This window comes from Sapajus apella, unplaced genomic scaffold (genome assembly GCF_009761245.1).
Source record: "Sapajus apella isolate SASKATOON/1434 unplaced genomic scaffold, GSC_monkey_1.0 scaffold129, whole genome shotgun sequence".
In the NCBI taxonomy this organism is placed as follows: Eukaryota; Metazoa; Chordata; class Mammalia; order Primates; family Cebidae; genus Sapajus; species Sapajus apella.
In genome coordinates, this window is record NW_022437069.1 from 2623193 (window position 1) to 2637340 (window position 14148).

Genomic DNA, 14148 nt, shown 5'->3' on the forward strand with positions numbered 1-14148 from the left:
ATACTTGTGATTGCATTATATATTTTTTGTGTTAGGTTTTTGAGCTCCATTAGGATGGTTATTTTCATCTCAAAACTAGCTATTTGCTTCTGTACTGTTTTATCACGATTCTTAGCTGCTTTCCATTGGGTTACAACATGCTCCTTGAGCTCATCAAAGTTCATTATTACCCACCTTCTGAAACCTGCTTCTGTCAATTTAGCCATCTCAGCCTTGGCCCAGTTTTGTGCTCTTCCTGGAAAGATGTTGCAGTAATTTAGAGGAGATAAGGCACTCCGGGTTTTTGGGTTTTCAGGGTTTTTGTGTTGATTCTCATCTTTGTGGGCCTAACTACCTTCCATCTCTGAGGCTGCTGACTCTGGAATGGGGTTTTAGTGGGGTCTTTTTGTTGATGTTGTTTTTGTTGTTTTCTGTTTTTCTTTTAATAGTCAAGCTACTCTTCTGTAAGACGGCGGCAGTTTGCTAGGGGTCCACTCCAGATCCTGGTTGCTTTGGTTTTTCATGTACCTTGAAGTATTATCATTGAAGACTGCAGAACAGCAAAGATTTCGGCCTGCTTCTTTCTCTGGAAGCTGAGTCCCAGGGACATGCTGACCCATTGCCAGCCCAAATTGTGCCTGATGGAGGTGGCTGGAGACCTCTGTTGGGAGGTCTCACCCAGTCAGGAGGAATGGGATCAGGAACCTGCTTAAGGAGGCAGTCTGGCTGCTTTATGGTAGCAGAGTTGTGCTGTGTTACTGGAGGGGTGTGGGGGCTCTTCTTCATCCGGGCTGTCTGGACTCTCCAGAGCTGGCAGGCTGGAACAGCCGAGTCATCCAGACTGCAGAATGGCAGCCACCCATCTTCCCAGGACCTTGGTCTTTCTCAGGCAGACTCCAGCCTGTTGCCACTGGCTAGCTGGAATTCCAAGCCAATGGGTCTGAACTTGTGAGATGTCATGGAAGTGGGGCTTGCAGAATGATGCTGCTCAGTCCCTGGATTTAACTCCCCTCCTAGGGGTATGTAGGAATGGATCTCCTACCTTGGCAAAAATGCTGTGGCCAGCGTATGCCAAACTCCTGGGTCTCTGTGAGTGCCCAGCAGCTGCTCTGCAGGGACTTCACACAGCTCTCTGTATCAGGCCAAAGGCCCTGGTGGTGTGGGCTCGGAAGGGCATCTCTTCATCTGCTGGCTGCGAAGAACTGTGGGAGAAGTGTGATTTTCCAGCGGGGGATCACAGAATCACTCACCACTTCCCTTGGCTGGGGTAGTGGTTCCTTTGGCTCTATGCCACTCCCAGGTGGGCCGTCACCCCATTCTGCTTTTCGTGATTCTCTGTGGGTCGAGCTGTTTGTCTAGGCAGTTCCAATGTGAGAGCCTGGATATTTCAGTTGAAGGTCTTGAACTCATTCGCCATTTTCATTTCTCTCCAGGAGTGTTGAATATTGTAGTTGCTTTTATTTGGCCATCTTGGTCAAGTCCAAGGCTTTCTTTTATAATGTCCTCATTGTGTAGATGAGAAAAGAAAGGCCTGAGAGAGAAGTATTTTGTTGAGACTTCCTTTGTTGGGAACACGTCTTCTTAGCCTAGCAAGCCCCCACTCATTCTTCAAGGCACAGCTCAGATGTCCCCTTGTTTCAGAAGACCATCCCTAACTCCTCCAGGCTGAGTCAGTTGCTAAGCCTGCACTTAATTTGTGTCCCTATCCTAGCAGCCAGAACCATGATCTGAACTATAGCTAAAGATGAACATCACCTGGGACACTTATTAAAAACCCTGATTCCCGGGCCTTCCTTATGTCAGTCCTAGTGGGTCAGATTATCCTTAAGGGTTACCCAAGAGTTTGAGTTTTAAACAAGAATCAGAGGAGACTTTCATGATCATGTGATATGGAAAGCACTAAACTGGCATTCAGCTATGATGGTTCTGGCTGCAAGTAAGTAAAAATTTATTGCAGACCGGGTTAAACAACACATTCATTTACTAGCTTAGATAGCATTAAGTCTGCAGGCAGAGCAAGACAACTTCAGCTTGCTTAAACCAGCTACTTACGTATATTACCTAGGACATAGTATCTACCCTGTCCTAAGTGTATAATAGCATCTACACCTAGGACATGCTCTACTCTGCAACTGGCAGATTTAACAACATTCTGAGGTGTGGTGTACCTTAAAAGCATTAGATGACCTCTTCAGAGCAAGATGGCATTTTTTCCAGAAGTGTCTGAAAAAATTACACCTAACGTTTTAGTACTGAAGTTAGCTTAGACTTAAAGCTCTATCACTGAATTCATCGATAGCAGGGGGGCGGGGTGGGTGGGTGGAATGAGGGTTGAAATTACTACAATTGCCTAAGAATAATCAGCTATGGGAAATCAGCCATAAAATATTTTAAGAATTAAATAGATTTATTTATGCACATGTGGTTACCTCCACTAAGCCATTTTCAACTGAAGTCAATCATGTTGTATGTATTTCATATCTATAACACCTAGCACAGAAGGCACTAGTGTTTACTGAATGAATGTTGTAAGGAATCACATAGCTTGGTGGGGCTAAACTGGTAGACCCAAGTGGTTTGACTCCCGTATCATTGCCTATACACATGCTACATTAGTCAGGGTTTTCTGGAGAAGGAGCCAATAGGACAGATAGAAAAATCGGTAGATAGATAGATAGGCAGGATGGATAGACAGATAGATGATTGATAGATAGATAGATGGATAGATAGATAGAAAAACATGTAGATAGATGATAGATAGATGAAAGGGACTTATTGGGGGGAATTGGCTCCCATGATTATAGAGGCTGAGAAGCCTCATCATAGGCTGCCTGTAAGCTAGAGACCCAGAGAAGCCAATAACAGGTCTTAGAACAAGTCCCTTAGTGCTGAGAACTAAAGAAGCCAATGCTGTAATCCTCAATCCGAGACCAAAGATCTGAGAGGTTTGAGAGGGTAAAGGTGTAAGTTTCAGAGTTCAAAGCCTGAAGAACCTGGAATTCTGATATCCAAGGGCAGGAAATGAGTATCCCTTTCCTGAAGAGAGAAGGAGCGAATTGACGCTTTTTCCACCTGTTTGTTCCACTGGGGCCCCACGTTGATTGAATCGTGTCCATCCACATTGGGCACAAATCTTCCCCACTTAGTCCACCAACTCACATAGCAATCTTCTCTTTAAACATCCTCAGAGATAGGCCCAGAAACTGCTTCCTCAGCCATCTAGGCAGCCCTCTATTCAGTGAAGTCAACACCTAACATTAATCATCAAGCATGGCTACAGAGAGGAGTTTCTGTAAGAAAGCTTCTAATGTAGGGGAATTAGGGAGACAGAAATAATGTTCAGGACAGACCTCCTTGTTCAGGCATTCCCCTACTGAGCCTGGCAGCAGAAGTGATAAAAGAACTTCTCTATTTAAAATGTTCTCTTCTATACCTCTTCCTTCTGATTCTGCCTTTGTAATGGACTTTATAATCATATATCTGTTAATCTGAACACTTCTTAAGAGGTAATCATAATAACTCGCCTAGATCTAATGTTGTAGAGAAACATTTTATGGCCCTAGGATACATTTTCATCGAAGTTATTAAAGTGCAATTACATCATGTTTTCTTCCAAGGAATGCCAAGTACTTGAGGGACGATATTGCAGTCACCCTCACTCGGGTCTTGGAAATAATTACGGAGATATAGCAGGTAAAGTCCTCTGCCCTTCCTCTCAAAGAAATGGAAAATTGTACTTACTTGCCTACGATCACACAATAGAATTAAGAGAGGGAAAATTGGGATAGGAATGCAAATTTTCGCTTTTGCGTTAGCTAATGCGCACAGCCTTCTTTGCGAAAACATCAGACCTATATATTGTGCTTTTGATGAAGGGAAAAACTACCATGTCGTGCGGTCAAAGGAAGGGAATAGAACTTAAGGCTTTCTAAATAACATTCCTGGGCTATATCATGATTTATATCACAATTGTCAGCCTTAAACCAAGCAGTGCGTTGGGATTAATACAAGCAATATAATAATAGTGGTTATCATTTATTATTATTGATTATAGTTTGGATACATGAAAGGTATTTTTTGATAATTTATATCAGCTCTGTATGTTGGACTGTATTTTGAGTTTTAGAAATCTGACACTCAGAGATTACTAAGATGTAAAAGGATGTACAGCTAGTAAGCGGTAGCTCCTAGAATCAAATCAAGTGTGTCTACGTTCAAAGCCCAAGACCTCTCTGCTACCCCATGCTTCTCTGGAATAGCTGAGCTTGGAATTCAGCATAACTCTGTTTTGTTAAATTTAAACAACTCATTAATGTCTCACTGACTGAACGTCTTTAAATGAGGACAATATTCTCTCCTCCAAATTCTGTAGTCAGGTAACCTCAAATAACTCTTCTAGAAGAAACCATGCCTAAAATGAGGGACAAGCCCTTATAACCAACTGGACCCAGATAAGGTGTCTAATCATTGTCACAAGGTCACCTGCAGGGGTCTTGGAACCCTTCCTACTTATTTTTGCAGCCAGAATAAATCTTCAGGAATCTTGAAAAAAAAAAAAAAAAAAAAAAAAAAAACTTTTCAAAAACAAAATAAAAAATAGTTCATTCTTTTGCTCTTGTGAGGTTAGGTATTTTTAACATTGTTAAAAAGGTTTGAGCCACTTCTAAACAGCAGCAATTTCAGCTGTGGTTACTGAAAATAACCCAGGACCCCAGTGAGCACAGACCATTAAAACTCCATAAAGCCCCAGACGTGGGATCCACTCAATGCCAATGGAAAATTCACTGAAAAAGGACAGAGAGACCAGGGTTGGCTTCCTTTTATCCGGCCTACCTGTCTTGCCAGAATTTTCAGATAACAGAGCAGGGATATTTAAATTTGAAAGTGTTTTATGATTATTTAATAAAATGAAGATGAAGTAAGCAAATAACTGTTGAGAAGTAACATTTAATTTCCAAGAGTGCCCTGAGAGACATATCATGGAGTGAAGCCACTGCAATTACTTGTGAGAAACGTTAAACTAATTCAGGCCACAGGAAAATACTCAACAGTATTATGAAGTAGGTATCAGTAGCCGTGGTCAGAAAATAAGCATTGTTGCAATTGCATCCAGGACTTGGTTGAAGATTTGAAATTCCAAATCAAAGATAAAATATTCAGCCAATTATCTCTCAACTCAGAGTCTTACAGCATCAAAATTCAGATCTGGAAAGAGATTTTTGAGATGCCCTCAAGGGCAATCATCTCCCTCTTGGTAAGGATATATCCTAACCATACTGAACTGATAGATTTTGATGGGATTTTAATTTCAGGTTTCGCTTTTTATTTAGCTTGTAGCTTCCTATCCAGTCTGCTGTTCTGCTCCAAATGCCAAAAATTTCTTTTTCATTGACCGCATTGGACATATTTAGGATGGGATTTAAAAGTGGCTTCTTCTCCATTTAACACCAATGCTCTCATGGAGTAAAGGGCAGGATACAGCCCAGATCCCACGCAGTATTCCTTCTCTTACCACTCAATCCCATTTGCATCGTGGTACATCAGTTCCTGTCACCAGCTAGCCAGCTGGTGAACAATTTCCTTCTAGTTAAACTATTACGTCTTAGTCAAATGTTGTATCTTCACCCTTTTCCCACTGGACTATATATTCAGTAATTGAGGTTAAATACATTTTCTTAAACATTTACAAACATAATCCTTTTTATTTTACCCTCCAATGTAGGCAAGTGAAAGTACCCCAGAAAAAAATATGAAAATGAGGAAAATCAAGGAATTAGCTTTATGTTACTATATTCTTGTTGGATTTTCTTTTTACCTTGCTTGGGCTGAATAATGAGCAGATATGCGCACACGCGCGCGCGCGCGTGTGTGTGTGTGTGTGTGTGTGTGTGTGTGTGTGTGTATTTTTGTGTATACACACACACACACACACACAAAAGTGCTATAGGAAACTAACATGAAGGGTCACCTTGATTTAACACAGCATACCTGAGCCTATTTTATTTCTTGGCATTTGTATTTCTAAATAATTATCTCTTTTAAAAATTAGAGATAGTAGCCTCTATTGGGCCTTTATAAACCTCAACAGAAGAAAATTAAATAGGCTATTTTTTTCTTCAGTTTCATGGTGAGATTGCTCTATGGAAAGTAAATGGAATATGAACTAGCTTGTTCTCATCTTCAAAACTTTGATGACTCTTTTTATAGATTTTCTGCAAAGTAATTAAAGTCCAATTAATTGGAAAAATATACACAATGGGCATTCCGAATGTTATATCTCCAATGGAAGCAACTTTTATTATCTTAAACAAGAGGCTAAGCCAATGTTGCAAGTTTAAATTTGGAGCTCCTAAGCAAGTATCTCAGAAAATACACTCTTGCACTTTGTTGACTACCAAATAAACGTCTCTCCAGTGGAGAGAAATCTCACCTCCTTTGGGGATCCATGACAGTGCAGTCAGTTTGGGTAGCATGCTGGTGTATCCCTTTTACATATAATAACTGTACCCACAAACATGCTGAAATGCATGATTTTTAAATGGACAGGAGAAGCTGACGGGAATCCAAGGGGAATATTTAGTGACATACAGAATTACCAAGCAATTTATCTGTTCTTTGAATCTGGACATTCACTTCCTAAGTGTACATAAATTTAGCTCTTGTTACATAATGTTCCCTCTTTTCCCCCATTTAGGCTCTACTTGTAAAGGATGCTGGCTTCTATGACAATTTCAAAATCTCAATGGATCAACACAGTGAGTGTTTCTTTTCTATTCACTCCACTCCCTGGTCCAAATTTAGATAGTGTGGGAGTGGGCCTCTTCTCCAGGCAACTATTCAGGGACTCAGGCTCCTGCCATGTGATGGTCTCCTTCGATACACAGTTAAGGGTTGTCCTGACATCATCCAGCTGGTAGACAGGAAGAAGGGAGACCAAGGACAAGGCAGGTTCTTATGTAACTTCTGTCACTTAACTGCAAGTGGCAGATCACCTTTATTCATATCTATGGCAAGAACTGCTGGCATGGTCTCTCATATATATGAGAGGAATTTGCAAAATTTACTTAAGAGAAAAATGGATTTGGTGAGCATTTAGCCAGCGTCTGCTACATTTTCTAGGCTTTGTCTCAGGTTGACCTTTTTATCTTTTGCTAGATATATTAGGCTTTTCCAGAGACAGAACCAATAGGATGAGTGGATAGATAGATGGGTAGAGCAGCTGTAGCGTGGCTTAGTCCGAGTTCAAAAGCCTCATAACCAGGGAAACCAGTGGTGTAATTCTCAGTCTGAGGCTGAAGGCCTGAGAACTCAGGACGGGGAACAGGGGACTGGTGAAATATGAAGTTCAAAGGCCAGATAACCTGTCGTTGTGTGGTGCAAGGGCAGGAGGAGAAGAGTGTCCCCGCTGCAGAAGAAAGAGTGAATTCACCTTTTCTTGTCTTTCTGTTCCACATAGGTCTTTAGCTGATGGGATGTACCCACCCACGCTGGGTGGTGTTAATAATCCACTTTCACCCTGCTGATAAAGACATACTTGAGACTGGGCCATTTACAAAGGAGAGAGGTTTAATGGATTTATAATTCTACATGTCTGGGGAGACCTGACAATGATGGTGGAAGACAAGGAGGAGGAAGTCACATCTTACATGGGTCGTGGCAGGTGAAGAGAGCTTGTGCAGGTAAACTCCTGATAAAACCATCATATCAAATAGGAATCACTTTAGGCATAGCAGTTCCCTTATGAGCAGCCACTGTACTCACAGGATTTCGATTGAAAACAAAAGCATCTCTAGCCCATTTCTTGCTCCAAGGAACGCCTATCCCACCTATTCCTATACTCATCATCAACGAAACAATCAGCCTTTTTATTCAACCCGTAGCACTAGCCATATGATTAACAGCTAACATCACAGCAGGTCACCTACTCGGAGAAACCACATTAACTCTACTATCCATCTACCTCTCTTCTTCCACAATTACTGTTATCATCCTATTAATTATCCTAGAATTGGGCATGGCTCGAATTCAAGCCTATGTTTTCACACTTTTAGCCTCTATCTATACAATAATTCATCATGACACACCAAACACACACTTATCACATAGTCGGTCCAAGTCCCTGCGCACTAACAGGAGCCCTGTCCCCCTTTCTAGTAACCTCCGGCCTAATTATATGATTTCATTTCCACTATACTCTTCTCCTTACCACAGGACTATTGGCTAGCGCCACAACATGATTTCAATGATGATGTGATGTAGTCCGAGAGAGCACATATCCAGGCCACCACACTATGCCTGTTCAAAAAGGCCTCCGACACAGAATGGTCCTATTTCTTATTTCAGAAATGTTCTTTCTTGCTGGTTTCTTCTGAGCGTTTTACCACTGTCGCTTAGCCCCAACCCCACAAACAGGAGGACATTGACCCCCCACAGGTATTTTCCCCCTTAACCCTCTAGAAGCGCCACTTCTAAACACATCTATTCTACTTGCATCAGAAGTTGCAATTGCCTGAGCACACCGCAGCCTGATACAGGCTAACCAAGAAGAATCAAGTCAAGCACTAGCCATGACTATCACACAAGGTATTGACTTTACCGTTCGACAAATCTCAGAATACTCTGAAGCTTCCTTCACTATTTCTGATGGAATTTATGGCTCTACAGTCTTTATAGCTACAGGCTTTCATGACCTTCATGTTATCATTGCAACCACATTCCTTGCCCCATGTTTTGTTCGTCAACAAATACATCACTTTACATACAGCCCCATAGTCACCACACAGACTTACCTCAACGCAGCGAGGACCATTAACATATAGTACTAGTAATGTCAAACCCCTTCACGCGAGAAAACACACTGATACTAACGCACATGGCACCCATCCTTCTCCTCACCCTAAACCCTGAGACAGTTATAGCACCTGCGCCATGTAGCTATAGTTTAATCAAAACATTCGATTGTGAGTCTAATAATAGAAGCCCATAACTTCTTACCTACCGAGAAAGTATGCAGCAACTGCCAATTCATGCCCCCATGCCTAACAGCTTGGCTTTGTCAACTTTTAAAGGATAGCAGTTATCCATTGGTCTTAGGAGCCAAAAACATGGGTGCACCTCCAAATAAAAAAACCGCATTCTTCCACCACCTTAATAACGCTAGTCCCCTTACTAACGCCTATCGTAATTACTCTAATTCACCCCCGCAAAAAAATTTTATATCAGCATTATGTAAAATTAGCTGTCATGTATGCTTTTACTGTTAGCATTCTATCCGTAACAATATTTATCTTCACAGGCCAAGAATCTATCATTTCAAGCTGACATTGAACAACAATTCAAACCATCAAATTAATTATCACTAGACTTAAAACTAGACTTCTTTTCCACAGTATTGACCCCCGTAGCATTATTCGTCACCTGGTCAATGGTAGAGTTCTCAATATGATTGATATATAAATTCGGACCCAAACATTAACCAATTTCTCAAGTATTTACTCACCTTCCTTATTACAATATGAATTCTAATCACCGCTAACAACCTGTTTCAACTTTTTATTGGGCGAGAAGGAATAGGCCTTATATCTTTTCTACTAATCAGCTGATGGCTCGGCCGAGCAGACGCCAACACAGCAGCCCTCCAAGCAATTCTGTACAATCGTTATCGGTGATATCGGTTTTCTTCTAGCAATAGCATGATTCTTTCTATGCTCCAACTCATGAGATTTTCAACAACTATTTATCCTTAACTCTGCCCCAAACTCCTTCCCTCTCATAAGCCTCCTCCTAGCTGCAGCAGGAAAATCAGCCCAATTTGGTCTCCACCCATGACTACCCTCCGCTGTACAAGGACCTCCTCCAGTTTCAGCGTCACTTCACTCTAGCGCAGTCGTCCTTGCAGGAATCTTCTTAATTATCTGCTTTCATCCCTTAATCAAAAACAACTTGCTTATTCAGACACTCATGCAGCCCTCACCACCCTATTGACAGCAATATATGCTCTAACACAAAATGATATAAAAAGGATCGTAGCTTTTTCAACCTCAAGCCAACTAGGACTCATGATATTAACAGTCAGCATTAATCAACCACATCTAACCTTTCTTCATATCTGTACCCACGCCTTTTTTTTAAGCCGTATTATTTCTATCTGCAGGATCTATTATCCATAACCTCAACAAGGAACAAGACATTGGAAACATAGGAGGCTTTTTTAAAACTTTACCCTTTACCGCCTCCTCCCTCATCATCGGCAGCTTTGCACTCACAGGTCTACCTTTTATCACAGGCTTCTACTCAAAAGACCGTATCGAAACCGCCAATATGTCATATACCAACACCTGAGCCCATATAGCCACTCTCCTAGCCACTCCCTAACAGCTATATGCAGCATCCGCATCATTTTCTTGACTCTACCAGGACAACCCGCTTTACAACTCTTCTTATAATCAATGAAAACAACTCTCTACTAATAAACCCAATTAATCGCCTAGCAATAGGTAGTATTTTCGCTGCATTTCTTATTTCTAACTGCATTCCTCCTACTCCATTCCCTCAAATAACGATCCCATACTATCTTAACAAACAGCTTGACGCGTAACTATTTTAGGGCTGCTTCTAGCAATAGAGCTCAACCTCATAACCAACAATACAAAATGAAGCACCCCAATCAAAACTTGTTCCTTTTCTAACGGACTGGGCTTTTACTCAACCGCTACTCATTGCTTCAAGCCCCTTTCATGCTTCACCGCAAGCCGGAACTTCACCTCAGTTTCACTAGATCTATTTTGATAGAAAACTCCATGCCAAAAATAACACAGACTCAACTTTCAATCTCCACCACTGCATCATCCCAAAAAGGCCTCATTGAGCTCTACTTCTTTCTTTATCCCACCCACTCTCGCATTACTTTTAACCATGTAACCCCTACCCCGAGTAAGCTCAATCGAAATGTGCATGCCCATGAACCACGCCCAGCAAGTAACTGACACAACTCAAACCCCATAATTATATAAAGCCGCAGCACCTGTAGGATCTTCGCGAATTAACCCCGGCCCCTCGCCCTCATAAACTATTCAACTTGCTACAGTCTTATAATTAGCAGTAATTTCTACCACCTCATTACACTCACCTGATAATCTTACCATGGTCATTTCCATCATTATACCTAACAATAAAGACCCCAAAATATCAGTACTTGATATTCATGTCTTAGGATGCTCATCAATTGCTATCGCTGCAGTATAACCAAAAACAACTATTAAGCCACCCAAATAAATTAATAAAACTATAAGCCCTATAAAAGATACACCAAAATATAATGTAATTACACAACCTACAGCACCACTAAAAATCAACCCCAAGCCCCCGTAAATAGGTGAAGGCTTAGAAGAACACCCTACAAATCCTATCACTGAAATAATAATGAAAATAAAGCATATGTCATTATTCCCACATGGATTATAACCACGATCAATGATACGAAAAACCACTGTTGTACTTCAGCTGTAATAATCCTAATGATTATCCCCCACAAAACACACCCACTAACAAAAATGATCAACAGCTCATTCATCGACCTCCCCACACCATCTAACATTTCCTCTTGATAAAATTTCGGCTCACTTCTCGGCATCTCCCTAATTATTCAAATTACCACAGGCTTATTCTTAGCCATACACTACGCACCAGACACTTCAACCGCCTTGTCCTCCGTCACCGATATCACCCGAGATGTTAACTACGGCTGAATAATCCGTTCCTTACATGCCAAAGGTGCCTCCATATTCTTTATCCGCCTCTCTCTTCATGTTGGCCGAGGCCTGTGTTATGGATCTTTTCTCTTTTTGGAGACTTGAAACATCAGTATTACCTTTCTGCTTACAACTATAGCCACACCATTTATAGGCGACGTCTCTCCATGAGGCCAAGTATCACTCTGAGGGGCTACAGTGATCACAAATCTGCTATCAGCCATTCCCTGTGACCCACTGGATCTGCCCTTGTACAATGAATCTGAGGCGGCTTCTCAGTAGACAAGGCCACCCTTACACGTTTCTTCACTTTCCACTTCATCTTACCTTTCATTATTGCAGGTCTAGCAACTATCCACCTTTTGTTTCTACATGAGACAGGATCAAATAACCCTTCAGGAGTGACATCAAACCCCGATCAAATCATATTTCACCCCTGCTACACAACCAAAGATATCCTGGGGTTTTCTCCTCCCATTCCTAATCAGCCTAACCTTATTCACACCCAAACTTTTTTTTTCCCATTTATTTTATTGCATTTTAGGTTTTGGGGTACATGGGAAGAACATGCAAGATTGTTGCCTAGGTACACACGTGGCAGTGTGATTTGCTACCTTCCTCCCCATCACCTCCATCTGGCATCTCTCCCCTTGCTATCTCTCCCCAGCTCCCCACCCCCCACCGTCCCTCCCCTATTTCCCCCCAACTGACCCCAGTGTGTAGTGCTCCCCTCCCTGTGTCCATGTGTTCTCATTGTTCAACACCCACCTATGCGTGAGAACATGCGCACACCCGAACTTTTAACGGACCCAGACAACCACACTCTAGTCAATCCCCTCAATACTCTGCCCCACATTAAGCCAGAGTGATGCTTTCTATTTGCATATGCAATCTTATGATCAATCCCCAACAAACTAGGGGGCGTCCTCGCTCTCATGCTTTCCATTCTAATCCTAATAATTATCCCTATAACACATCTATCCAAACAACAAAGCACAGCATTCCAAGCCATCAGTCAAAGCCTATTCTGAACCCTAGTAGCAGATCTACTTTTACTTACACGAATTGGAGGCCAGCCAGTCGAATACCCTTTTATGACTATTGGCCAAACTGCATCCATTATATATTTCCTTGTTATTCTCACCCTCATTCCCCTCTCCGCCCTAGTCGAAAACAAACTACTTAAGTGATAAGCATCCTTGTAGTATAATTGAATGCCCTGGTCTTCTAAACCAGAAATGGAGAACGTTTACTCCCCAGGACAATCTCAGGGAAAGAATGCCTCATTCTACCATCAACACCCAGAGCTGAAATTCTGATTTTAAACTATTCCCTGTATTATAGAATGCTCTCTCTGTAAGTAATACGCAGGTACATATATTATTCTTTTTCCCTGCTCTGTACTTAGTGCATTATTGTTTATCCCCATGAATAACACATAGTACTGTAAATGCTGAATCATACATAGTACATTCAATTAAAGAAACTATAATACATTTAGATCCATACAGGACATACAGGACATTACAACACATGGATATCATTCAGTACATAGAATCATTAAGAGTACATTTATACATCACATGATTAATCAGACACAGCACATTATACTTTGATAGTGCTCCCCAACATGGATATCCTCTAGCATATTTTGGTCTTTTTTTTTTTTTTTTTTTTTTTTTTAGAACGGGGTTTTTTTTTTTTTACCCAGGCAGGAGTGCAATGGCGCGATCTCGGCTCACCGCAACCTCCGCCTCCTGGGTTCAGGCAATTCTCCTGCCTCAGCCTCCTGAGTCGCTGGGATTACAGGCACGCACCACCATGCCCAGCTAATGTTTTGTATTTTTAGTAGAGACGGGGTTTCACCATGTTGACCAGGATGGTCTCGATCTCTTGACCTCGTGATCCACCCACCTCGGCCTCCCAAAGTGCTGGGATTACAGCCTTGAGCCACCGCGCCCAGCCTTATTTTGGTCTCTTAATCTACCATCCTCCGTGAAACCAGCAACCTGCCCACATCCGCCACTCTTCTCGCTCCGGGCCCATATAGACAGGGCTTGGTTACACTGGAACTATATCTGGCATTGGGTTCCTACGTCTGGGCCAAATCATTAAGGCCGTACATATGTTCTTCTTAAATAAGACATCACGATGGTGTGGTGCTGTCACCCTCTTAACTCAATCACAGGAGCATGACCAGCCTTTAGTAAATTAACTTCTCGGGGTGTAATCAGTCACCATCGCTGGGAGGCTTAAGTCCTCCAACCATTTTGCTGTGGTACCTGAATGTGATTTGCCAGGCTCTATGCTATCATCACACCTATATTGAATGTCTTGGTCCCCATCCCAACCACAAGGTGTTATTCAGTCAATGCTTGCAGGACATAATAAATAATTAGTATTTACACTTAATTATACT

The 14148-nt window shown here is 41.8% G+C and overlaps 1 long non-coding RNA gene across 2 annotated transcripts in view; it reads right to left on the minus strand.

The window, feature by feature from the left end:
• Positions 1-225: 225 nt before the first annotated feature.
• Positions 226-14148, minus strand: part of LOC116539493 — a 35263-nt gene continuing 21340 nt past the window's right edge. The window contains exons 4-5 of one of the 2 annotated variants that reach the window (XR_004264085.1): positions 10245-10252; positions 226-235 (exon numbers count right to left, since the gene is read on the minus strand). This is a non-coding gene — a long non-coding RNA (uncharacterized LOC116539493). Of the gene's footprint in view, positions 236-10244; positions 10253-12331; positions 12344-14148 lie in introns of those variants that run through there. The other variant, XR_004264084.1, reaches the window with a different exon arrangement.